The sequence below is a fragment of the Drosophila virilis genome, chromosome 4, assembly GCF_030788295.1.
Source record: "Drosophila virilis strain 15010-1051.87 chromosome 4, Dvir_AGI_RSII-ME, whole genome shotgun sequence".
NCBI lineage: Eukaryota > Metazoa > Arthropoda > Insecta > Diptera > Drosophilidae > Drosophila > Drosophila virilis.
Window position 1 is genome coordinate 12,015,360 of NC_091546.1, and position 26,736 is coordinate 12,042,095.

Sequence of the window (26,736 nt, forward strand, 5' to 3'; positions counted from 1 at the left end):
CGTTGCATGTTGCCGCACAGTGCATTCAATTTGAAGTTTTATGCGTGCGGCTACTTAGCAGCTAAGGAAACCGCAGGAGAAATAACTAAAGCAACAACAAGTGGAGCAACTACAATGTCTACTGATTGAAAATTAAATTGAATTCTAACAGACAAAGCTATAAATCCAACACGTATGTGTGTGTGCGCCAAACTCCTGCAAAATGCACTCGTTAAGATTAGTGAGAGATGTGGAAAGTGGCTTGTAGAATATCTTGTTTAGGCAGCTGGCATTCTGGGAGCAAGGTATTTAAATCGTTTTTGTCTGTAACTTTTAAAGTAAGTGGGAAAACGATGCAGACCTCTGAGCAACAGTAGATGTAATGGTATCTAAGCCAGCACAAAATCTCGAATTTCCTTATCGATTTAAATTTCTAAATATTTGGTCTTAGGAAATTTCTTAAAGTTTTACACAGCTCTACTGTTTTAGTCTAAACGTATTGCAGCGCTTGTTTGACTTTGATTTTACTTAATCCACAGATTTTCAGTATCAGATTTATATATATCACAATGTCCTTGGTAAGTGGATTGTTGTTTACTTTCTAAACATGTGCAAATCTTGACTGTAGCTGTGCACTTTGGCAGCACTTAAATGCATCTAACATCCATATCTATAGCCTAATGACTGCGGCTTTTGCCTGTGCCAATTACTGCATTTCCAGAACACAGACATATCGATTGCCTTCAGTCCAGGCGCTTAACCATTGTCTAAGCTGCAGTGTTGTGTTTGCTTATCTAAGTGCCATGTTTTGCATAATGGCAACGAGAGATGGCCAACACATATGTCGGCCAAATGCGTTTAATGCTGCAAACTACGATTACTATTCATGATTAATAAGACTATGTACTCAGAGGCTAGAATTCGTTTGTAATTAAGTATGCAAATAGGAAGATATTGTATTTATTACAAACAAAGTATTTCAATGTGCTTTCAATTGGTCTACCAACTTTCAGAGGGCATGAACTAATGTGTGTACATGTATATATATATAAAAAGTATTGCCAGCAAAAGATTGCGTTCTTTTATGCAGATCGGTAAAATAAAGACTAATTCCATGTGCCAAAAGCAAACCAAAACAAAAATATTTTGTTTAACATTTTTCTGATTTTTTTTTCCAAATTTAAATTTGAAATATAAACCTTGTCCTACAAGAATTTGTTACAGGTGTGCGTTAATTACCAATCATATTTTTAAACAATCCATTAGGTCTGGATTGAGTTTTTATTCGTGCCATTTAAAATGTATGCAAACGACATATGCTAGAATACTCACGCCTAAGCTTATGGAACATAAATCCAGCTTCAATCCCATATTACACACTACATAAATGTAACTGTAACTGGGCACAGCAGTTGATTTATGTGTGTGTGCGTGCGGATGTTGGTAATAGAAGAACTCCGAGTGCTTTGCAGTTGTCAGCCTGCATCTCTCAGTCCCGTGCCCTAAATGCTTCAGCTTCAGTTTTATGCAAATGATGGATGGCTTCCAGCTTGCCCCAGCTGCCCTGCTGTAGCCTAGCCTTATAGTTTCCAACCCTTTTCCGCTGTCGCTGTCCCGTTGAGGGGTTGTTGTTTTACCGTTTTGCTTAGCTAATCAATGCGCTGCTTTCAAAAAAAAAAAAAAGATACAATTTTCTATGGATTTTTTCACTTAATTTTTATTTGTTTTTCTAGCTGATAACAAAAGTGGAAAAACTAACGTGCGAGCTCATTAAATATGCAAATTATTCAAAAACCACTTGAATGTGTAAACATAGGCGTTATGATGACGAAGATGGCAGACTGCATTCGATAACGATGACAGTCGATAACTTGCGAGTCGCGTTGATTCATTTGCGTGGCAACTGTACCCAGTGAAATTTGGAACTATCTGGCAATCGACTGAATTTGATTACTATTATAGCCGATAACTGGCGAGTTATGACATTTGATTGACAACTGTTTCCATTGGGAACTAGAGCTAGTTCTTCAAAGGCTACGCTTGATATGCACTGAATTCGATAACGATAACAGTCAATAGCTGGCGAGTCGCGCTGAGCCATTTGAGTGGCAACTGTACCCACTGGGAAAAACTACGCTGTCCAGGTAGTTTATTCGATAACGATAACAACCGATAAATGACACTGTCGCGCTGAGCCCTTGAGCTCTCTGATTGGCATCTGCGCCCAGAGGCAACTAAAACTAGTTCTTCACTAATTACGCTTAGCACGTAAATCCTATTAGGCCTACACGCACGCAACTGGCGGCCACTTCACAATCCATGCTCAAAGGTAACCTTTTGTTTTAATTTAATATTCCCCTGGTCAGCTACGGGCGGAGTCGGAGTCGGCCCCTGTTGACGTCCGCTGACCGCTGGTCACACGTCACTCATTCAGAGCAGGGTATGGTCGAACCGGTTGGACGTTTCTGAGTGATATCCCTATCCCGTTACGGCCGGGCATCGCTGCTGCTTATCGCCCCTGGGGATCTTGTGGGACGCCGTGTAATTGCCAGCGATGTTAATTGAACAATTTTCCTGAGCCGAACAGTTTTTTGATTGACATTATCGCGTGGGTGCGATATGGATCGAGGCATTGGCATACGATATGAACAGTTTCTGGACAGTTGCTCGACAGACCTTCCACGAGCTGTCAGCTATGAGCCGTTAAGCGTGGTTAGCGGACGACGATGTCCGAAGGGTAGCTACCCCTAGCCCAAAAAATGAAAAACTGAACCCGCATACAGGACAAGATGCACAGGAGAACGACGCCTGGTCCCAATGGGAAAACCCTTCGGTTTCATCTTCAGGTTTGTGCAATTTTTCAATATGCGTGCAATTGTCGAATTTTGCACGCTTTCGACATTATAATTAAATTATTAGGCACACGCTGCAACCCGCTCGCCTCGCCCTATTTGCTCTACATCCATTGTTTACCTTTCTGCACGGCCGCAACGCTATATTCAAATGTTTTGTCATAAATTTGCATGGCACAAAGCGAGGTCCTATAAATTTTCCCCCGATCGCTTTTCCTTGAGCAGAAATTATAGATTTGTTTTGTTATGTTTTTCGTTTTTTACTTTTTTCCCTGGGCTTGGGTTCTGGAACTGCTAATAAATAGATTTTGCTGCAGAAATATTTTTGAGCTGTCATAATTTTCGCAATCATAATTTTCGCTTTTTATAATGGGGCGTGGATGTGACCCCGGCAGGGGGTAAGTGAGCAGCTGCCTGGGCAAAATCAATGCCGAATTTCCCGAATTTTTTGCAGTTATGCTTAATTAGGCAGCAGTCAGACCAGCTCTATGAATCATGACTGGACATGTAATATTTTTCGCTAAAGTTAAATGTTGTCAAGGGCTGAAATCAGCTAGATGAATTATGCCCCATTGCTTTGGCTGGTTGAGTGGGTGGGTGTCATCTCCGGGCTCTTAAAGTCGTAACCCTAGATTTTAAGCAAGGATGCTAATTTGTGTTAAGCATTATGTATTGGGAAGGAGTCAGTCAAAAGGACAAATAAAGAATAGCAAGAGGTTTAAGGTATATCCTTAATAAATGCAACAAAAAGCAGTTATTGGTATGTTAAAAGAATTCAAATACAATTTGTGAAATGGTGTTTAAATCTTAGTGCTTCGTTCAAATCAATTTCTTTGTCATTCAAATTTGTGAAAGGGTCGGCAAATTATGAAAATATACATCGAAGATGAAGATGTTGGCGTGTACAAGAATCCTAAATGCAATGCAAATGTTCACACAATGTTTCCCATTTTATCTTTTAATTTAACACCCAAAATTTTCGTCACACTTTTTTTTAATGATACCTTATCTGAAATCCGTTTCGGCTAAGTTCACGATACACTTTGAGTGAACCGCCAAAGCAAATAAAACAAATTTAAAAGACTTAATTAATTAACTAACTGCCAAAAAAACAAAAGACGCTACTCAAACATTTGTTACGGCTTTTCATTACATAAAGCGGATATGCGATCGAGTTCCAAAAATCCAAAACATTTTAGCTTAGTTTGCCCAAAAACCCGAAAATGTTTATCGACTCATTTCGCTGCACATCAAAGCGTCTCCGTGGTTGTTGTTGCCGATGAAATGTGTGTGTGTGGGCAGTAGGCGGAAGAGAGTACCTGTTGTCTAAATGGCGGGTATTACGGGTACCTATCTGGGGGCCCAATATATTGTCAATCAGTCCGAAATGTGTGGATACACTTATGCGCGACGTTTATGTCGCAGTTTGCTCCCGCGAGTCGCTGCGATGCGGCTGCTCATAAATATTCGATTCAAATGCAAAAGCGAAAATCCAAAAATGTTTATTTATGCCGCATATATAACCATTATAATCAAAATAATACACTCTAAGTGCAATCAAAATAACATAAATAACTTTTCGGCTGCGTGGCCAAAAAAAAAGAGTTATGCGTTTATAATTTGGACTTAAGAATGCGCTACTTGCGAAGCGAGCAATGGGGCCTTTGGGTTTTTGGACTAAGTTCGTGGTCAGCTGGCAAGGTAGTTGTCTATTGGAACGTTCGCGGAATAGGGCTAAGGGGGAACATAAAATAATTACTTATATAGAGAGCAAATAACGATATGAGTCAAGCCGTGCCGAAACAGGTTGCGAGTCAGAATGAAGGAGATTCCGAGGCAGGGAAAGATATTGTTGAGTAAAGACTAATATAAAGAATATAAAATATATAAAAGTTTGGTAATACCTGCATGATTTTTGACACTTATGTTTATGCCTTGAAAGCTTACAGAAAATATTAAGATCCATTTATAAAAAGCCTCATGGAAGCTAAAGAGACTATCAACATTGACATTCAGCTAACAAAAAGCCATCTGCCTAGTTCGCAGATATTGAGGGTTTAAGAAAAAGATTTTGACATACTTTGGTGCCAAGAAGATACAGGTTTTCTGATCAAGATCAAGTCAAAGAAAAGGCCGCTTAAGAATTATAAGAAGACAACAAAAGTTAAAGATAGCTTGATCGCCTTGTGCACTTCTTAAATAAATAATTCTTTCAAAAATATTTGCAGTGTATTATTGCACCAATGAAATATAATTGATATTTAATTTAATAATGTTAGTTGATAAAATTTGTTGTTAGTTAACTAGATTTTAATTATGCGAAAAGATAATTTAAGGCCTGTCCAAAAAAAGCTCTGAGCAATATTTGAGATTTAAATTTGGATTTCTACTTACTGACATTTTTATCTAACTCTTGTTGGGCCTTCACGAAGAGAAATCATTCTTATTTAACACAAGTGTCCATAGGTATTAACTGAACTGAAAAGAAAAACGACAAAACTCTATTTAATTTTTCAAATTTTATATATGTAGATAAATCTCGTTTCGGTCTAGACCGAATCTTTTAAACTTGCTTTGATTTCGTTTTTGTTTTTCGGGTTTATGACGCGTGCGGGCAATTTGATGACGCTGTCATTTACAACGCTGCCATCGTCATCCGTATCAGCAGCAACAGCAACAGCAACAGCAGCAACAGCAGCAACAGCAACAGCAGCAATAGCAGCAGCATCTGACGACATGGACGATGAAGTCAACCCACGCACAACAGGAAGACATTTTGGCCAGTGGCACGCATTGCTCTGCTTTGGAGAGTTGTTTGGTTTTTTGGAATGGTTTGTAGCAATTGCAGCGGCAACATAAGCAGCAGCAACAACAGCAACAGCAGCAACAACAGCAGCAGCAACAACTTTCATGTGTGCTACAAGCGCTAGTTATGTTCGCAGTTTGTTGTTGTTGTTGTTGTTGTCTGTGTTTTGGCAGCAATTAATCGGCATTAAAATTTATAACGCTATGATAATTAATGGTCTGCTAATATGCCATAAAATTAGTTTGCTTGCAACGTTCAATTAAGGATTACTTGCAACAGACTGTATCTATTTATCTTTCTAGCTAGGTGTGTGTGCGTGTTACTTCCTCAATGGCATAAATCAAAATGCTTATCACGCACTTATGAGTGCGACGCCTTCGAAAGCAACTCAGCCCATTGGCTGACTCAGCAGCAACAGCAGCAGCAGCTCCTGCCCAGCAGCAACTCCCCTCAGCAGCTCCTGCCCAGCATCAGCTACAAATGCGCAACGATTGAGAATGTGAATGTGGCGCGTAATTGCATAACTCGTGAGGTCGGCGAGCAGGAGATGCTGCCACTTTTAAAGGTCATGAGGAAGCGCCATAATTCGCCATATTGTGTTGTGCTTGATTTCAGTAGCCGCTGGCCGCAGGGGCAGCACCTATTTCTACGTCTTCTGCCAGCTGCTGCCTTTGGAAATGCCATGAATTGAGCGACACGAAGCACAAAACATGAGCTGAAAGGGGGCGTTGACGAGAGTGTGGGACGCGAATCTAAAGTCAATAACGAACCGCCAGGAAGCCAGGTCCTCGCAAGGAGCAACCGGTTTCCTTGGCGTCTGTGGGTCTCTTAGGTTGCCCCTATTTATGTTTATTGTTGTCGACTTCTTCATTGTGGCTTGCTCAGTTTTTGATGCTCTTGTAGAGGGTTTTATAACTTTGGCACAAATTCTGTAACGCATAGAAGGCTTAAGAATTGGGTAAAGTAAATATATTCTTGATCAATATTATTAAACGATTCGAAGTTCTGTATAGGTCCGCTTTTTAGTGTTGCAGACAATTTTGGAGGTTGGCCCGATCGGTACATAATGTTTTTCTTGGCAAAGCTTGGCATTTACAAATAATATAATATGATAAGCCTTAAACTAAAATATCGGGTATCCCCAAAGAAAAATGACCAAAACATGAAATATATATATGCCCATATCAAATCGGTCTAGGATATACTATGCCACTTAAAACAGCTATTGGTTGGCAATAAAATGTTGTTAAAGAAACACACTCTTAGGGTATTTAGACTTTGAAGTGCTGTAGATAGTTGTTACTTCTTGATTTTTTTTTTTTGCAGCTGACCTTTTGGCATGGGAGCAGCAACAAATTGCCAAGTAATACGAAACTCGGCATTATGAATAACATTTGAAGTCGCCAGATGGAAATGCCGTCATCGGCATCATCAACAACAACAGCGACAACAACAACAATAACAACATTATTGGCTACGTCGTGTTTGGTTTAAGTTTTAGCGTTGGCTTTTTAAATTCCCGCCGCCAATATGATTTATGTAAATGCTAATGCCAAAATGTCAAGTGTGTACAGTTGAGTGGGAAATTTCATTTCATTTCATTTTGCTGATAGCTCTGTCGATGATGCCGTTTATATAAAATATGGCCAATATCTTTTCGAAAATTAGCCAATTGGTTTTTTACTGTAAACAGGAGAGAGATAGGGAGCCTAAATCTAACACCAGCAGCTGGTGTCTGGTGTCCCAAAGGTCGTCGATATTAAGATTTGATTAGGAAAATTTAAAATTCCAAAAACAATCTCAGAATAGAAATTGAAATCAATCACCTTTTACCCAAATAAAACCATGAATGTAAATACGTGTTAAGATGTCTGATATTTAAGTGTATACTACCTTCTAACTAAAGACTTTTGCTATTATTCACTTTTAATTTAATTTTAAGTCTTTATAAAAATAAATTAATAAAATATAAAAAAAAAGAGTTTGGTATCTTTAGTAATAGCTTAAAGATGTTAATAATAGCCCAAGGCTGGACAAAGTTGATTGACTACGAACAAAAAACTCAGTAAAAGTTCAAAAGTTCGATTAAGTGCTTACAGTTTAATAAACGTGTGTTAAATGCATCAATTTTTGGCATTTAACAACTTTTCAGGGTGAGGTCAGCGACTGTTTTGGGCTTTTATAAATATATGTTAAATTTAGTCCCAACTCATGTTTGAAAGTTCAAGTTAATACAAATTCAAAGGAATTTCTCCATTGATTGTGAAAATTATTAAGATAATATAGAATTTAAGGAAATCCGTGAACTGTTATGCAGTTCAGAAAAGAAATTCGGTGAAACTCTTAAACTCAATTTTGTTACAGTTTTCTTTTCGAATACAAAAACTAACCTTTTCGGAAAATATTATTTCCAAGAAATATTTGTAAAGCGCATTTGAGCTTAAAGTGAGTTGAGCTATTCTTTTCTGAAAGAATTCATGCCTACTTTGTGTTTAAATGCATGACCAACAATTATTATCTCTTGACACTCCCCTCGATTCGCCTTCTGAAAAGTATTTACCATTCTTCAATAGGCCTCTAATCAATGTTGGTGCGTATGCATTCTATAGTAGCAGCTAGTCAAGGCTTTATTTGGGTCGCCCCTTTGTATTGGCTTTGGCCAATTATTTATTTACACACATGTTTGCCCGGAGATTGACTTCAAGGCTGGCATGCACTATCTAATGGCATGATAAATTAGTTTATTTGAACTTAAAATAAACTAAACACGACCGTAGATAAACGCACACACATGTTCTCCCTTTCATATTTTGAATGCGCACATATTGATAAAGTAGAAAATTGAATTTGTTAACTTCTTGAACCGGCTGCCCTCCAATGGTTCAGTGTGAAATCACAATTCAGTATTTAAATTTCAGAATTTAGAACTCTAAAACGCATTAATCATGGGCGCATTTGACACTTTGGTGGGCACCAAAAAAAAGGCAAGCAAGTGTGCTCTAGTCGGGAATGCCCGGCAAGGAGATACCAAGCACCCTGATTTATATGAAATTTTTCGGGCCTAAGCTTTTCTTTAAAAAATTATATTTGTTTGTACAAAAGTTTGGGGGAAATGGGATGCCTCCGCTCCAAAAAATAAAATAGCTATGTGCCATGTTTGTTGAAAGCTCATAACTTCAATAAAAATGTCTCAAAATCTATATTTATTGATATTATAAAAATGGGTGAAGACATTGAGTATTACAAACTTTCTCTGCGTGAAGTATAGGAGTATGTAAATATATCTTTCCAATTTCAGTTCTCAACTTTTTATATTTTCCCAGATCGACTAGCTCTCACAGACAGTCAGATATGGTTTGTTCGACCCCAACTCCTCGTCCTGATCAAGAATTTGAATACATTAAGGGCTAAAGACACTTTATTTTGCCTGTTACATATATTTGCATCAATCTATTATACCCTTTTTTTTTAATTTTCAATGGGTTCAGGGTATACGAAAAATTGATAAAGGCGTCAACTGTGGGTCGAAAGTGACTTGAATGCAGTTTATCAAAACGTTGTCGCACGTCCACGTCTGGCGGCATATTGTGTGTGGCATGAAGTGAGTCAGTTGCGGCTTGCTTCAAGTCTGTTACAGTTGCCTGTTGCATAGCTGAAGCTGTTGCTGCTACTGCTGCTGCTGTTGCAATTAAGAGAAATTGCCAAAGAGACATAAATAGAAATTAAAAGCGCAATGCGCACAAATGATATTACACCATTAAATGCGCCATTTAAGTGCAAGGCAAGACTTCGACTCGAGTCTGGATTTAATTACAGCAAATTGCTAGTTGTTTCGGCCGCTCGGTGGCGTCCCAGTGCATCGGCAATGTGTTAATCCAATTTAATGTGGCCATTAGACGGCCCCCTGACCCAATTAAAGCTACAACACAGAAGTCCAAAGCAGTTGCAGGCAGTCTTAGTCAATCTCTCAGTCAGTCACTTAATCAGTCAGTCAGTCAGTCAGTCAGTCGGTCAGTCAGTGAACGACGCAGCTCGTTGAGGCATAATTGCGATTTGCGAGTCGTTGCAATGGACAATGTCAAGGTAACCAGTTTTGATTACAGCTTGCCTCGTGCCTTGTGTGTGTGTGACATAATTGGCCATGACTACCTTCTCAGACACGCGCACCTTTAACAACTGGTTCGCCGTTTTCACTGCAGGATGTCCGCCTCACAGAATTTCATAATTTTCCCGTATGCTGCATGGAGGAGGCCTGGGCCACTTCAATTGATTGATTGCCAAAGACGAAATCGAAGTCGAAGTCAGCGACCGGAGCCGTTGAGAGACTGAGCTAAGCAATTTCCACTTGAGCGGAGCTCCATCAGCTCTATTCACAGCATATGTGGGTCGATTCGTATTCGAAAAGTGCAAATTTGAACAGCTCGAACATTTTGCATGCATCATAATCAAACTGTGAGTTCTTTCAAGGAAAGAGTACTTCTGACTGGGTATTACCGCTATGTGAATTTTCGAGTACGAGTCGAAATGTTGTCCAGCGGAAACTACATAGAATGAGATCAATCACCAAACAAATAAATAAAAAAAAATCTCGCTTTTATTAACTTGTTCGGGTGAAGGGAATAAAAGTCAGGGGAAGCCAGTGGAAACTTAAAGTTAGTTTAAAATCGACTGTCTCATTAGACCTACGCAATATGTATCTCTGGGGCATCCTTACTTTTTCCATGATATATTTTCGTTAGCTAATCTGCCTGTTAAACTGAGCTGCATTCATCTGTTAAATATTTGACATGCACATACATTTCTTGCCTGAGTACCTGTATGTTTTAAAGTTTTGAAGTTGGCATTTGTTTACTACTATTTATTAAATAGTTGACACGCATAAAGAGTTCTTGTCTTACCACCTTTAAATTAGTAAATTGCCATAAAACAGTTTACAATTGACATTAAAAAATGCATTTAAAATTTTGTTGAACCACGCTTTGACATTTAAACAAAACAGAAAGCAATTTAACTGCTTGTCAACTTAAGTGAACTTTGACAGGAACTTGTGAACTAGTCAAGCAGTCGTAGGATATTATGTTATGTACGTGGAATTCATGGGAAAACTTAATTAAAATGTTTATTTTTGAAGCGCATTTAACTTTTGTGGCGTCTCGAGTTAGCTTTCAGCTATCTTGTTTGCCAAAGCAGATGCCACTGCCACATGATGTTCCATGTGCCAGCCTGCTGCCACACACTGATGCGAGTGTCGACGGGTAAATGACTCCAATTTGATTTGTTTGGGTTGTCGTTGCCCGGGGTACAGACCCGGGCCCGTCCCTGCTTGCCCCTGCCTGCCACACAGGCGATTATTGATGTCTGTTGTTGTTGCCAGCGTTGTTTGTGTTGTTAAATTGAAATTGTTTTTGGGTCTAAGCTGGCAGGCGCCCATGCATATTGTAAATTGTAAATTGTCTTTATCAATTTGAAGTGCTAGGCGGATTATTTATGCAACTTGCCAAGCAAAGTTCCATAGATAAAGTGCATGGCTTACGAGCGGACTGGTCTTGGTCTGTCTATGGTTCAGCTTGGCTTGGCTTGGCTTGGCTTACGTAGTTCGCATGGAAGTCGCATGGGTCTGGGGTCTGGGGTCTCTCTGGGTCTTGGGCTCGACAGTTTTCTGTTCACATGGCTGCAGTACGTGTTTTTTGGGTCAATTTGGGCTTAAATTACGCGCTCAGCACTTGGCCAGCGATTGGCGTTCGTTGAAATATTTAAATGATCGCAGGCGTCGTCGCATTCAGCGCCTGACAACTTCATTCCAAACGCACATTTTCGCCGCCAGTTGACAGCTCAAAAGGCAGTCCCAGTTGCAGTTGCTGCTGCATTTCGTGTTGCTGGCTTGATTCATAAATGAATACAAACAACAAAATCAGTGCACACAATGGCCAGGATTAAAATGAGAAGCTATCCCACACAATAGGAATGCAATCAGCGACCCTGGACCCGAACGGACCTGCCTCTCCCACCCTCGCCTGCTCTAATTGCATGCCCTTTGTGTGTGTCAGGGTCGATTCCGACCTCGGCCTCGGCCGGGGCGTGTGAGCGGGCGTACTGTTTTTGACATGCCCACAAACAGGATTTGAATTTTGTGAATTGGAATTTTGGTTTTGGTCACTTGTTAAATTGTTTCGCCGCGCATTAGCGCAGGACAACGCGCCCCACAAATGCTCGTAATCGCTTTATAATGCTGCCGCAACAATATTTGCTAGCAAAAATGCTGGCAGCTGTCTAGAGCTGGATGCAACCCCCTGCAGCTACCTGGGATTCTATCTAGCGCCTCAAATGAAGCGCGTCTAAGCCTTTGCGCCAGTCAATGGTTCAATTTTCACGCATTTTCTTAATGTTTTTCACGCCAAATATTCTGCTACTCATTGGAATTGCTTCATTTTCGTCCGCTGTCCCATTGAACTTTCACTTATTTTTATTCACTTTCGACACGTTTTTAATTAATTTTTCGTTACATTTTTGCTGTTATTTTCTGTAGCTCAGCGGCAAAAACAGGGTCGGATTTAATATTTTGTTTTTTAACCCTTTTCCCGCGTTTTTTTTTCGCACATTTTTTGACATTTTTATGTTGGGAGAAGGGTTAGGCTTATCATTGGGTTAATCGCTTGGTTTTTGTGTACCGATAATGAAAGCAACGGTTAATTTTTACTGATTGATTTATTTGCTTTATTAAAAATGTTTCACTTTATTTTAACCGGGTTCGGGTAACGTTGTCGGGCCCTTTGCTGCAGAGAAATCGAAACCAGAGCCTGATGGGCAATCATAATTTCATATTTACTTTCCGAAATTATATTTGTTTTACTTGGGGCGTGTTCGCAGCTCATCCCAGGGGACGGGGTAAGGGGAATTGATGGAAAATATCGCAGAAATAATTGACAGTGTGTGTGTGTGTGTGTGTGTGTGTGTGTGTGTGTGTGTGTGTGTGTGTGTGTGTGTGTGTGTGTGTGTGTGTGTGTGTGTGTGTGTGTGTGTGTGTGTGTGTGTGTGTGTGTGTGTGTGTGTGTGTGTGTGTGTGTGTGTGTGTGTGTGTGTGTGTGTGTGTGTGTGTGTGTGTGTGTGTGTGTGTGTGTGTGTGTGTGTGTGTGTGTGTGTGTGTGTGTGTGTGTGTGTGTGTGTGTGTGTGTGTGTGTGTGTGTGTGTGTGTGTGTGTGTGTTGAATGGGAGTGCAACTGACGAGTTATGAGATCAAGAAGATGACATAAATAAGAGAACTCAAGGCGAAAGTGATTGACTAGGATATATCCTGCAAACTGCCTCGGATTGAACTAACAATAAATCTTTCTCTTTTCTAATAAGAAAAAAAAAAACAATTTAAAGGCCTTAAAATAACTTCGGCGCTTAGTGTCCGATCGTTATAAAATGTTAAGGGCATATGAATGGTTTTTAAATGTGTGCAAGCACAAAAAATCGAGATAATATATCAAAAAGTATGGCCAGTTAGTTTCTGTGATGGTCGACTGGACATGGTTATCTAAACTTAGCTTGTCGTCCTTGTCAAAACTTGTGCTTGAGGTAGTCTGTAACATACACCTGCACAATTTAATTATACCCTTTTTTATTGCAAAGTTATTAATGAATTAATTTTGCTCTAAAAATTCCAAAAACATGAGACTTAAATTGTTGCAAGCTTAAATACTAATGTGATATAGTAAAGCATATTGAAACTGAAAGATTTTAATGTGAAAATTATGTAAATCGTTAACACTTTTAATAGTCTTTTATTTTGATCGAAGACTCGAGGTCACGTTTTGTTTCTTCGTTTATTGAAATATCTTTAAATATTGTCACCTGCCCACTAAGCAAGGTGGCAGCCCTAACCATATAAAGCTGCATAGAAGTTGTTAAGGTTTTAGTTCAAATTATGATTGACGATTCATCCCACATGTAAATCGCTATGTTCGCTATGTTTTTGACCGAGTTGCGGTAGCACGCTTTTGACCAATGTTCATTATGATGCTGGGTTATGATGATTATGAATTAGCTGTCTTTCATCTCTGTGAGTTTTTGCAGTCTTGTGCATGTAACAGGTATTCCCCAAGTTGTTTTATGGGCATGTTAAGTGCTTTATCACATTCAACAGCTCATTTATAGCTCATTGTTTTGCGACTGTACTGAGCGTACGACGAACAGTGGGGTCGTTTCACATTGTTTGTTGTAAAATTTAAAGCATCTGAACGCACTTATTTGCACATTTACAGAAGGAATTAGAATTTGCTGATCAGTATTACAAGTCTTCCGTCTTCCCGGAAGCTCATCGGAGCACTATAGCATGCAGCTGACATAGATATAATCAGTCGAAAGTTGAGTTATTTTACTATAAAATCTTTTGCTTATAAAAGTATTTTGATCAAAAAATGCAATGCATTAACATAACTAGAGGCGAAATCTTATTACAACAGGACCGATCGATCAAAAGTGAACTTCTTGTATGAAATACATTTTTTGTTTAAATTTAAGATAGTTTTAGAAACTCCGATGAGTATTTAGTTTGTTGAATTAACCAAATAATTCAGTAAAAATATTTAATTTGCCCACGCTTTTCGGCCTTAGGCCCCACTGTACGACGTCTACGTCTGATGTTTCAATGATGTGTCAGTTGCCTCGCCCATAAGCCTCACTGTCGACTGCCGACTGCCGACTGGCAACTGGCAACTGCTGTTGAAGCGCGACGTTGCTTTCGCTGCGAGTGTCCAAATGACGATGTGAAAAAAGCAAAACTACTTTAAACTATGCAACTGGGTTAGGTTTGGCCAGGGGCAAGGCCAGCGAACAGGAGGTTTCGCTGGGAAGGTAGCATTAAATCTGCCGTCCGTCATGCACGTCCGCCTGTCACAAGCTGCCAAATGCTGCCTAACTCTGGAGATAGCTCTAATGACAGTTGACATATCGCGGCACACGCCTCAAAAGTGTCTAGTCTCTATTGTTGTTGTTGTTGTCAATCGCCTACGAATGACGAATGTGTTGTTGTGCCAGCGCAGCGACACTTTCAAGTGTGTGGCATCCTCTGCTGCCACCAAGTAGCCGTGGCAGTTGCGCAGTCGCATAGAGCTGCCGCGTTGCACGCCTGTCACTGTGACAATTTGTCACAAATCAAATGTAAGGCAAAAGGGGTGTCCTGGCAAAAGCAAGTGAGTGAGAAAGAGATAGAGATAGAGGAGTTGGCTGTAATCCATCAGGCAACATTTGCCACGCTACGCTTCAATGTTGCACGTTGTCGAAGCGTGTCAGGGACACGCCTCCTAAGCAGCTGCCCATAGAGTCAGCAGCCGCCTAACTGCGTTCCGTTCGCAGCTCGTGCCCCATGTTGCATAATTGCTCGTAAAAATGCTCGTGCCATAAAAATCATTGACCGAACGACCCAAAAAGCCACTCCTTTTTTGTTGTGACACCCAGGATTGGATTTTATGTGTGTGCTCGTCTTCGGCTTACAACTTGGCGTAATTAAATGCAATTAGTTGAACTTGCAACAGCAGCAGCTGTTGCCCCAGTTTCCCTCCGAGCCAGCACATTAAGGACAACCCATGGCAGTAAATTAGTCGGAAAATGCATAAAATTTTCTGTCACAAATATCATAAAAAAAATTGTATATACTATGTCTCAGACTGAACTGAACCGTTGCGCTGATTTGATTTTATTCTATTAATTTGGGCTGGCATTGTTGTTGTTGGTGTTGTTGTTGATGTTACCCCTGTGCCGGCAGCGGGTGTCGCTGACCCCTCGGGGCTGCCTCTTCAAATGCATTTTTTATGCAAAATCAAAAAGAACTCAATATGAAATGATTTTTTTATAAATTTCATATACACATTTATATGGAGCGCTCCTTACACGCCTAATGACAACTGCAATTTCGAGCAACACACCCCTGAAAATGTTTAGAAAAAAATGCTTGACTAGGGGTAACCTTCATAAAGTATCATCAGACCTTAGAAATAGGAATCGTTATGAAGTATGTGAATATCAGAAATTTGACTATGGCATTAAAATACATAGAAAAGGAAACAATCTTTAATCATGATCAAAACTAAATTTTAGTTTCTTTGCTTGTGTAGTATTTGGGATGTAAAAGTTTTTAAGGGGATGCAGAAGAATAAAGCAAGTTCCATTGCATTTTTTATGGATATGGGATTAGTCAGGAAATACTATTAAGAATCTTATTCTGGGCATAATTTATGAGAGTCTATAGCAAAGGTTGTGTATTTAGTATGTATTCAAGATTTAATAGACATTTGATAATATTAGGTTAATAAGACATATTACAGATATTCTTTTACATATTACAGATATTACATAAGTATAATATAATGCATACATATCTATCAAGTTCGATATATACATGATGATACCTGCTAGTATATAATATAAATTTATTAAATAAAGATGGGTCTGTTTTTAATTGTAAAAGTATCTATATCTATCAGGTTAGATGCATACATAATATAAAAGATATAAGAGGTATGCAAATTCTGTGTATATGTATATGTGGTGAAATGAATTAACGATAGCTTATTTTTAAATGTTACAGTTTCCATAGATGAGTTGCTTGAACCAGGGCTGTTTATGGATGCGTAGCAAAAATTCGAATTTGAAATATTATAGTTATATAAGCTCTAGTTCCCAAAGTTCCCTAGATCGATGGCTTTAAATAGGCAGACTGACAGCCAGACATATTACTTTATAGGTCGTGTTGTTGCATAATACCTTTTTGACTACCTGCATGATACCTCTTTTATCGCAATACCAATTAAAAGTGTATACAAATGCCTTAGGGCCGATGTCGCATGGATTTTTGTTACAGCTGCCTCAATTCGAACTTTGCATGTGGCCTTGAGTTGCTTTGATGGATGATCAAAAAGAACGCGTTGAAAAGCTGAGCAATGAGCAGACCTGAGCACACCTGAGCACACCTGAGCACACCTAGGCACACCTTTTAATTAATTAGCGACAACAAGAATTAAAAATGTTGCCAGTTTTTTGCTACGGTAGCCAATTTTAAAATGTCGTTAATTTGTTTCACTCCACGTCGCGCCCTGTATATGAGTTTCTATAAATACTTTGAGTTTGTGTGGGTAGCTTTAAGACTCTCGACATAATTAGCTGAAGATGGGCCTGGTCCCAGTTCTGTTTTGGTTGTGTAATAGAATATGTTGCCATAACAACAACAACAACAGCAGCAGCAGCAAAAGCAGCTCAAGGCTATGCCAATATGAACCCGAATGAACTCTCGATTGGGGCAGGTCTGAAGATGAAGATTGCGCACAAAACACATCAAATTTTGATTTGCATATGCGTGGGCTCTTAAGTTTTCGGTTTCATAACATTTAGAATAACAAATGGAAAGTACGAAATGTTGTCATATGCTAATGGGATGTAAAGATAAATATGCAATTTCAGCTAGAGTTCGGCTAACTTGCTTTAAAAACTGTTTCCACTTTGCTGTCTGTTTTTCCTCTTCTCCCATTTTTTTTCTCTATCAAATGTTAATTGGAATTGACATCGTTCAGTAACTACGGAAATTTGTCAAATTGATGAATTATTTGCATAAATTTGATTTCTTGTTTGATTGCAGCAGTTTTTGTCGGTAACTCAACCCATTTAAAATCTAACAAATTATGATATGACTATGAAACCAGGCTCTTAAATTTAATCTAGAGAGAATTCATTTAAGGAAGTGCCATTATTTATATTTAGACTTTACATTTATATTCTATTTTAACTAAAATTGTGGTTAAAGCGTGCATAAATGGGTGAGAGAAATAACTTATTATTTAAAACCATCTCCGTTGAGTGGGAATGGGGCATCAATGTAGTTACAAATAGAAAATAAATCTACCTTAAAGCGATATTTTATTCAATTTTAAGCTAACTGACTTAAAGCTGTGCATTATATTTCTCTTACAGTTTCAGCTGTCATAACAAGTAACTTTCCCCATCAACCACTTCTATGAAGACGATGATGTTATATGCTCTTCTTTAAAACTAGAGTCGAGTACTTTTAGTTTGAGCTAATATATTGAGAGATATGCTTTTTATTTCTACAGCTGTCAATGTCTCTAACTTTGTTTGCAACATGCAAATGCAAACTGAGTTCTTTGTATGTGGCTAAATACTGCATTATTCATATGCCAGTCACGTGTGCGAGTGCAGATATTTGATTAGATGTGCGATTCGTCCACTGGATTCTCATATGGCGGGCGGTTTCTAATTGAAAGTGTGTTGCCAGGGCAGACAGAAGCGAAAGTAATGAAGCATTAAGTTTGGCAGAGATTTGCAAGAGATAAGTAAAAAGCAACCGCAGAGATAATAGAGATGAGCGCTACTTGATTGCAATCATAGTGTGCATATGTGTGTGCGTGTGTGTGTGTGTGTGTGTGTGTGGTTCTCTGTCCCTGATTAGGGCTTGTAGAGGGTTCGATACTGTGCCGCGGGGGGTTGCAAATTGCAATTTGGAATTCGCAATTGAGAGATAAATTTACGCACCACAGCGTCTGGGACTAGCTGACCCAATCAGCCAGAATGCCAACCGAGTGGCCATAAATAACCACAGCTACAAACTGTACCAAAAGCAATCGATATGCGAATCGATCAATTCACTCTGCAGACTACCCATTCTCGATTTGCCTAAATTAGACTTAAAGGTGGGAGCTCCAAGCGGTCGCCATATATCAATCGACATCTGAATCTGAATCAAAGCCACAACCCAAGCCTCAATTCCAATAATCCAAAGCGTGCATTTGTCGGCGAAACAACAAAAAACAAATGAAATAAATGAAAATGGTGCAATTTTGATTGATTTATAATTGAATGTGAATTGTTGATAAGATTATGATAAACGACATTCATATGCAGCCCCCAGCCCCAGCCTCCAGCACCCAGTCCCAAGCCCCCAGTCCCCAGTCGACAGGCGACAGTTGCCCGTTTTCCAGTTGCCAGTTTGTAGTTGACGTTGTTGACGTTGATCGGCGTTGACTGGCCACAAAAACAGGTTAACGAACCATAATTATATGGCGGCCAGCAGCTGATCTGTATGTGCCAGAAGGTGAATGGGGTAGGGGTATGGGCAGGGGTAGGGGGCAGACGGCATGAATCTGTTTACCGCTCGCCTTTGGCGTCGGCGGCATTGCCAAAACGATGGCAGCCGCTTCGCCACAACGGTTGCCTTCAGTTGGCCAAAAACTAGATGGTAAACAGCTATCGTAATGCCGAATCCTAAATACCCTGCTGATTAATTGACTAAAGAATTATGTGATAACAGAGATAAACAGAGAAAGCAAGAAAAATGTAAGTAGATAGAGATTGTAACTTATACGACAAAAACATAGACTTGGAAAAACTTCAAAATTCACGCAGTGCAATCGGGAAAAGTTCTGTCAAAAATGTTTCAGAAATATGGAAAAGATCACAGAAAGAAGGAAAAGTAAAATAGACTTTAGAAGAGAAGACGAGAGAGAGGCAGAGTGAAAAAAGATGATGGGATTAAAAATTGCAATATATTTTTGATCAATTTTCATTCTTGTTACTAAAGGAAAAAGTAGTATAAGGATATTTTGCAGCAAGCATTCTACTGTCTGGCTAACCATAAGAATTCGTAGATTAATAGAAGAGATATTGAGTAGAAAAGAAAAATAGGAAAGATGGAGAAAAGAGGAACGCATGCAAACGAAGTAAAAAGTGTTAGAAGGCGAAAGATGGGGCACCAAATTTTAAAGGGAGTCAATATGATATATCTGGGTTCCTATAAAACCTTGGAAATTTATTCAACATTAACCCTTTTGGCGTTTACATTTAAGCTTGAATAGTCTAGTCTATGATCTAGTTGTGCAGTTGATAATTCATCTAGCGAAGTCTATTTCATGTATATGTACCATCCATCTACCTATTAATTTAGGCATATTACCTTTTGGCTATATTAATGATCTCTGAGTATGTAACCTTACCGCCCCCACTTAAGCAAACGGCATGATATAGTTGGAATACTTCTTGGTCGGTTTTAAGAGTAGCTCGTAAAAACGTATCGGCAAATCGTCAAATTGGCATCAAATGCATAATTTTGGTCGTCGTATCGATATCGATTTACATTTTTGTCGTTGGTTTTTGTGGCTAATAATAAAAATCAATAAACGCACACTGAAAATTGAATATTTGAAAATAGTTGGCTTGGAAGTCATGAGCTTTTTTTTTCATAATAGTTGGATAGATCGCCTGCTGTGGTCACCGAGCAGGTCGCCGGTTTTTGGATTTTCGGTTTTTGAAGGCGACATTTAATTGCCTGCCTTTGAGATTTTGTGCGTGGTTTGCAGTTGCCGCGGCGGTCTTGGGCCAGTCTTGAGATCTTTCGCTCTCCTTCTCACTCGGCCGGCCTCGGAGCTGTAATTTTTTGTCACTAGGAAATGGTTTATGTGACTAGCCGATCGGCAGCGGCAGTTGCTGGTCTCTTGGCCGACTTTTAATTTAAACAGGAAATTATGAATGTTGACTGCAATTTGTTTATGCAGCTGCTGAGTCAGTCACATGCCCAGGCCCAGGCCTCAAGATTTGCCCCTCCCCCCACACACTACACCCTGATATTGAAAGCGGGCGCAAAAATATGCTTCGATAAAAGTTAATTTACTTTGTAAGTGTTGTTATTCTGCGTGTTGTTGTTCTTGTTGCTGTTGTTGTTGTTTTGTATCTTATGAGCATGTTTTGTATCTATTTTGATGGCAAATATTTCACGCTACCCGGCAACCTATAAGTTGGCCCGAACCGCGTCAGTGTCTGTCAGGCATCATTAGCTCTGGCCAAAAGGAGCTCGGCGTCAGGTTCGGTCATGGTCTTGGTATTGTGGACAAGCTGCAATCCATAATTAGTCATGTGCAGCGACTGTCACAGACCGAATGACTTGAATGAGTTGAATGACAGATGTCCTGTTCTTGTCCACAATTCTCTTCTCTCTCCCCCTCTCTGTCGACTCGTTATCTGTCTGCAACAATAAGAAAATTGCATTGTTAGTCGAGGCCATGGTTGGATTATTAGTCATTGATATGCGAGGCTTTTGTAACTGCCGCGCCTTTGAGATTATGTGCATGGGGCCATTCATTGGATGTAGAAGCAAAGTATCTGTAACTGAAGCTATTGCTGTAGCTGTAGCATTGACAGTGCCTGCTGCCAAGTTGTCATCGTCAGAGGGCGAACAGCTGCTTAACGATTGTCTTCATTAGGTCTGTCCATATCTGGTATGGGCAATGGGTTAGTATCCTTTTAGGGCATTACAATAGTAGTTGATTTATATAACCTCTAGCTGCGGTTGGCCGGCTTTGTTCGGACTAAATGTTTCTAAATAATTTTATCAGTGATAAATTATAAGAAATTATTCTATGCGCAGATATTCAAAAGTAGTTTTGTAGCCAATTGCAGAGGCTTTATTTTACCCACATTTTCACTTATTATTTACTGATTTTTTCGAGTTTCGAATCATTTTTGTGTGTAAATGGGTTCAAGCCAAGTTCCGGCATTTAGTTGAGTTTTTTTTTACTATTTTTGGCGGATCAGGACAAATGCTTCTTGAGTATATATATTTTTTAGGTCATATTTCATGGGGCTTTCTCTGCAGCTTCGTGTATTTGGCCCTAATGAGCCGCTGGCTCATCCGCTCTGCCAAAGTGGCCGCTCATTAGGGCCAAAATCAGCATATGTCGGCATGACTATAAAAACATTCACTGGCTTCTTTTTCATCTTTCCAACTAACAACATTTTGTTTGGCTTTGGCAATGCCAAACCCAACCTTTTACCCCTTTTGCACAGTTACAGCTCCAGCTGGCCAATTAATTACCCCTCAAAGGGGCGCTACAAAAAGTCTGTAAATCATTTTGAACTTGACATTCAGAGCGTCGGCAAATTGTATTTGTTGTTGTAATCCGCTCCATGTGAGGCACAACAACGATGACGACGACGACAATTAACGATGGGAGACTTTGAAATTTTTGGGTTTTGCTAAAAACTGGACATGAGCAAGTTTTGAGCATGGCAACAACTATTGGCCAGCGACATGATTTAATGACCATTTATGCAAATCAGTTGACAAATGCATCCTGCATCCCGCTATCCTGCTATGCTGATATCCGGCTGCCCTTCCTCTGTTGTTGCCCGGCCAAAGCACCCGTAAATCATTCCACGTGTGGTGTTTGCTTTTTTTCGACACATTTTGTTTACATTCAGCCGCCTCGTGGGGTGAGTGAGGCACCCAGCACTTGGGTTGTGCGTGTGTGTGGGGGCAGCAGCCTTCTCAAATCAATGGCAAAACCCGAGGCAAGAGCCGCACACATCAGACACATCACGTGTGTTTTAGAGGCAGTCCAAAACACTTTTGAGTTTCAATCAGGCGTAAAAAGATGCTGCCCAGAAGCAATTTTCACTTTGTATTGCCGCATTTTCCTACTGTTTATACCCTTGCAAAGGGTATTACAATTGTGTCATGAATTGCGTAACGTATTGCAGCAGATATTTGCAATTTTACTATAATATATAATATCCAGGCACGCAATGTATCGTGCATAGATACTGCCTCATGCCATTTAGTATATATATAAATATTTATTTACGTTCAGAGTGTTGGACTTTTTGTTAGAAAAGAGCATAAAATATTCGGCATATTGAAGGGTACACTTCATGTCTAATTTTTTGCAGTGGCAATCGGCTAGGGATGGTTGGGATGGCATCATCGACAGGGCTCAGCTGAGGCACAGGCATACGGAAATCTATTGCGCCTCATCAATTTTGCAACAATGCGACAGGAGACACGACAAACGCAGCAGCAGCAGCCGACTGGCTTTCCCTACGTGACAAGCTGGTCACAATGAAACAATTGTCTGGCCTGATGGGGTCTGGTCTGTTAGGGTCTGGAATGGAATATGCTAGTATGGCATTACATGGGTCCGGACTTTGCAATCTTTTCGCCTTGTTGCGAGTTTGCCTCGTGTTGCGGTTGCCTCTTCTCGGTTTTGTTTGTTGCCTTTTGCTGCTTATTGATTTTGGTCGAGAGTTGCTTTGTTTTCTTTCGATTTCGATTTTGGTTTTTTCTTTTATTTTATTTTATTTGATTTTTCTTGTGGTTAGCGCGTGAAATCAATTGGAAAATGCACCTAATGATTTTCGAGATTCTCGCTCTGCTTGAATGACCCAACTGTACTTAGCGTTGATTTTGTGTCGCTTTTGACAGCTATGCAAATCACAGTGGGGCGTGCCACGCCCATTTCCTTGGGCAACAGTAACAACTGTCGCAATGGAATGTTTCAGCATAAGAATCATCATTATCGGCATCCCAAGCCAGCAGGCCAAAGAGTATAGGGTGCAGGCTGCACTCTTGATAGGCCTAAGGGTTGCCCGTTGCCCGAGACAATGACTCCTTAGATCCTGCGCAAAGGGGGTAGCACAATCAACGATAAACGTCCCGATGGTGTCTTGCTGCTGGCATAATTATGTCAACTTCTTGAAGTGCCGACATTGCCTTCGCCCATTAAATCCACATTGGGTCGGCTTCTGTTCATGCTCTCCTTCTGCTTCTGGGCGGAAGTGCGCCGCTCGCAATTTAAAAACGATCAAGCGTAACTATGCGCACGATATGATGAGCTCGTAATTACGGGTGTGCATTTAGAGCACACGACGGGACATGCCAGTAGCTGCGCCAAGACTCGTTCCAGAGAGCTGTCGCCTCGAAGGATACGCAGAAGGTCACCCAAGGGTTAAAATGAAATGTAAGAACGGGTTCTCTTTCTTACATTTAGTTGAAGAGTTTGGCACTTAAGGTTAAGAGTTCAGCTAGTCCGATAGGTCCCTAGAGTTACGACCGACAGGACTTGTCAAGACAGCTTAAGCCTAATGCTTAACGCATTCATGTGCCGGGTTAAGAGTTGAGCTAAGCTGAATTATGTTTGAAGTTCAAAGACTCAGAAGGGGTATCATTACGCAAGATTATGAAGTTGAAATATTTTTTAATTTTTAAATATTTTAAAATTTACTCAACTTAATGTTACATATATAAGATGTGATCTATTGGTAATATCTTGCAGCTAACGAACTTTATTAGTCTTTGAAGGCTCAAAGCAAAAGCTAAGTTGTCGAATTAATTTTAAGCGTTGAGGATGAAGTTTCTAAAATAGTTTCTATAAGTAAAAAAAGTCTTTGTTTTCAGTAAAGGATCTAGATGGGAGAGCCTAGACATGTCGAGAGAACTTGTCGGAATTACATTTTTTTAGCATATTAAAGAACGGACTTAAGACTTTTGTATTAACTTTAAAGTTCAAATGCCTTTACTCAAGTTTGTAGCTTGCATATTATAACAAATACTTTTATAATTTAAGAGTTTAGTAAGCGGTCGGCTAAAACTTAAATTTGGTAAATCAAGGCCTAGCTAATCCGATAGGTCTTTGGGTGTCTACTGATACGGCTTTGGGTGTGCTAACATAAATGAAGATTAACATGACATACCTGTTGGACTTGAAAAGTATTCGACTTAAAAGAGTTGGCCCTCTATCCCATAGGTTTTTGGGCTTTGTGCGTGACAATGTGCAAAGACCAAAAGCTTGTCTTAGTCTCTGGAGTGAGCTCACTTAACTTGAACTTCAAATTTCAATTACTAATTTGTCGTTTGGGGCAAAGGTCACTGGGTTAATGCTGGTTCAAGGCTCCATTTGGCAGCGCACTAGCCATTAATTTTATGGCCTGGCCAGGCATAGATAACAACACATTCATATGCGCACATATGGCCATAGCCAAAGAGCCCCAAACCCAAATGGCCCATTACAATCGGGTCCATTAACAATATTGGCAAGGGTCGCACAGCAGCCAACAGAAAAAGGGTACACAAAAGGGGCACTAAATGAAAATTATGCGTGTGCCCAAACACTCAGACGAGGCCTAGGACAAGCCAAGTGAAATTGTGAAAAGCTTTTAATGCCCACAAAATGACTGCTGCTTTTCCTTTTAGCCGGCTTTCGGCTGTCAGATTAAGGTCAACGCCCACCCGCTAAAGTGTAGGCAGCCCTTTTTGAAGAGGGCGTTCATAAATTGTTGTTGTTAGGGTTCAGAATGTATATTATTTTTCGTTTTTTTCTGTATTTTGGCGAAACGATTAATATCACTTAATTAAGGTGAAAATGTAGACGAGGGACAGCTGTCAAAAATGGGCGACGAATCAGATGTATCAAATGCCCGACGATAACCCAAAATTACAGAAGTTGGAAAAAAAAAACACAGGAAGAAAGAAACGAAAAAAAAAGTTCGTTTTTTATCCCATTTTGCGTTGCAATTTAATCGGAAACTGGGACTGCAACTGATGATGCAATTGCGCATGAAAGTTGTTTCGCAGGATTAGGGATTGCTGAAAACATATATTAATAGTTATTGTCATTGTGCAGGACACAACAACGGCAGCAATCAAATCGCATTTGCCGTCATGCCAAAAGCGGATCTCTGATGGCAATCAATCAGAAGGCAGCAAAAGCAAAATCAGTCCAACAAAAAAGGTCGTTTCGTCTGATTTTTTCCCTATTTTATTTTGTTTTTTTTTTTTTTTTTTTTTTGTCAGGGGGGTGAAATCAAAATGCATTTAACTTCTGTGGTAGCATTCGGCTTCGGGTTCGTCCTTTGGCTCGAGTTACCGATTTCGGAACAGCCCCTGTGCCAAAAGAGTGCTCTGGTATGTGGCCACTGCAGAGCTGTCAACGTCCGGTCGGCTGCAAATGTGGACTTAAGACCTGGGCTTAGAGTTGGGCGCGTGTAAAATCTACACGAAAGCACGACCATCACAAATACACACGACTAGTTGCAAGACATAATTGAAAAGGTACTACAAATCTTTTCCTAGATTCAGCACGGAAAATTTCACAACTCCCTGATCAATACATATATGTCATTGTATTCAATATGGCATATGGTCAAAAATATCGAATAGTGGACAAGAAACAATCTATCATTTTGATGATTTACCAAGAAAATTTTCTAAAATTTGGAAAATTATTATTATGTTGATTTTCTGAAATTTAGGAAAACGTATTTCTGCCTGCATATATTTCGGCACCAACTAAATTAATATAAATTTGAAGCTTTTCACAATTTAGAAGCTAGAGTCATTAAATCAGGAACCAATATATATTTCTGCTTGGAACGTTTTTAACGTCAGTATTTAAGTGAAATATTTCAAAATTTTAAAAGTGTTTTCCCCTTAATATGTATGCAATACAATAATAATTCAGAAAAATTATTATAAACATTGTCAAGAGAAAATTCGTGAGTTTTAAATTTATAATTCGTGAATTATTCATACGCTCATCTCTATATTGGCGCGGCTTGAAACTTGTCACTTGGGCCTGAACTGCAATTTAATCTGCTTGGCATTTGTGGATTTGCCTGCTGCGCTCATTTGACAAGTGCTTTGGTCCAAATGTTGGATGTTGTCTGTTGCCAGTTGTCTTCCCCTTGTCACTTGTCTCCCCGCTGTCACTTGTCTCTCCGTTGCCTACGTGTTGTCTCCCCGTTGTCTTCCGTGTTGCATTTGGTCGTGTGGCGCAGCCTGAGTGGCTATTATGTTACATTTCTAGTCGCTTTGTGTGTGGGTGAATGTCATGTGGTTGTGCCTCTAATGCACACTCGGAGCAGTCAGCCGTGCTTGTGTAGATAATGGGCTCTACCCGATACCGATAATGGACAATGGGCCTGTTAATTGAATTGGGCAAAGGTCTTGAATGACTTTCGGTGCGTGGGTTGACGGCAACGCCTCGCCTTGAAGGTCGCCGTGAAATTGTAATATTGTCCAGGGCTTAATTGTTATTTCTTTTTATATTTTATTTGTATCGATTTTATTTTGAAATTTCAAAGGTATTGTACGGAATTTGAATTGAGGAGAGAGGCCTGCTATTGATTGTTGTGGCGCTCTCTGGTTATTTACTAGAAAAAACAATGGAACATTTGTTATGCTCCTGCCAAGGTAGCCCAAAAGAGAAAACAATAGAAATCGGAGCGCTTAAGCTATCTGGAGCTGTTTTATGCCCTTTTCACTTACCCATATTTGACCGTCGA

The 26,736-nt window shown here is 39.8% G+C and overlaps 1 long non-coding RNA gene across 2 annotated transcripts; it reads right to left on the reverse strand.

The window, feature by feature from the left end:
- Positions 1–1,190: 1,190 nt before the first annotated feature.
- LOC116651697 (uncharacterized) lies at positions 1,191–24,306 on the reverse strand. Of its 2 annotated transcripts, none has more exons than XR_004304733.2 (3): positions 24,148–24,306; positions 5,226–5,309; positions 1,191–1,640 (listed from the first exon to the last, which is right to left on the reverse strand). It is a non-coding gene; the product is annotated as an uncharacterized lncRNA (long non-coding RNA). The 2 variants fall into 2 exon arrangements; XR_011416707.1 differs by lacking the exon at positions 1,191–1,640 and adding an exon at positions 4,377–4,565.
- Positions 24,307–26,736: the final 2,430 nt, after the last annotated feature.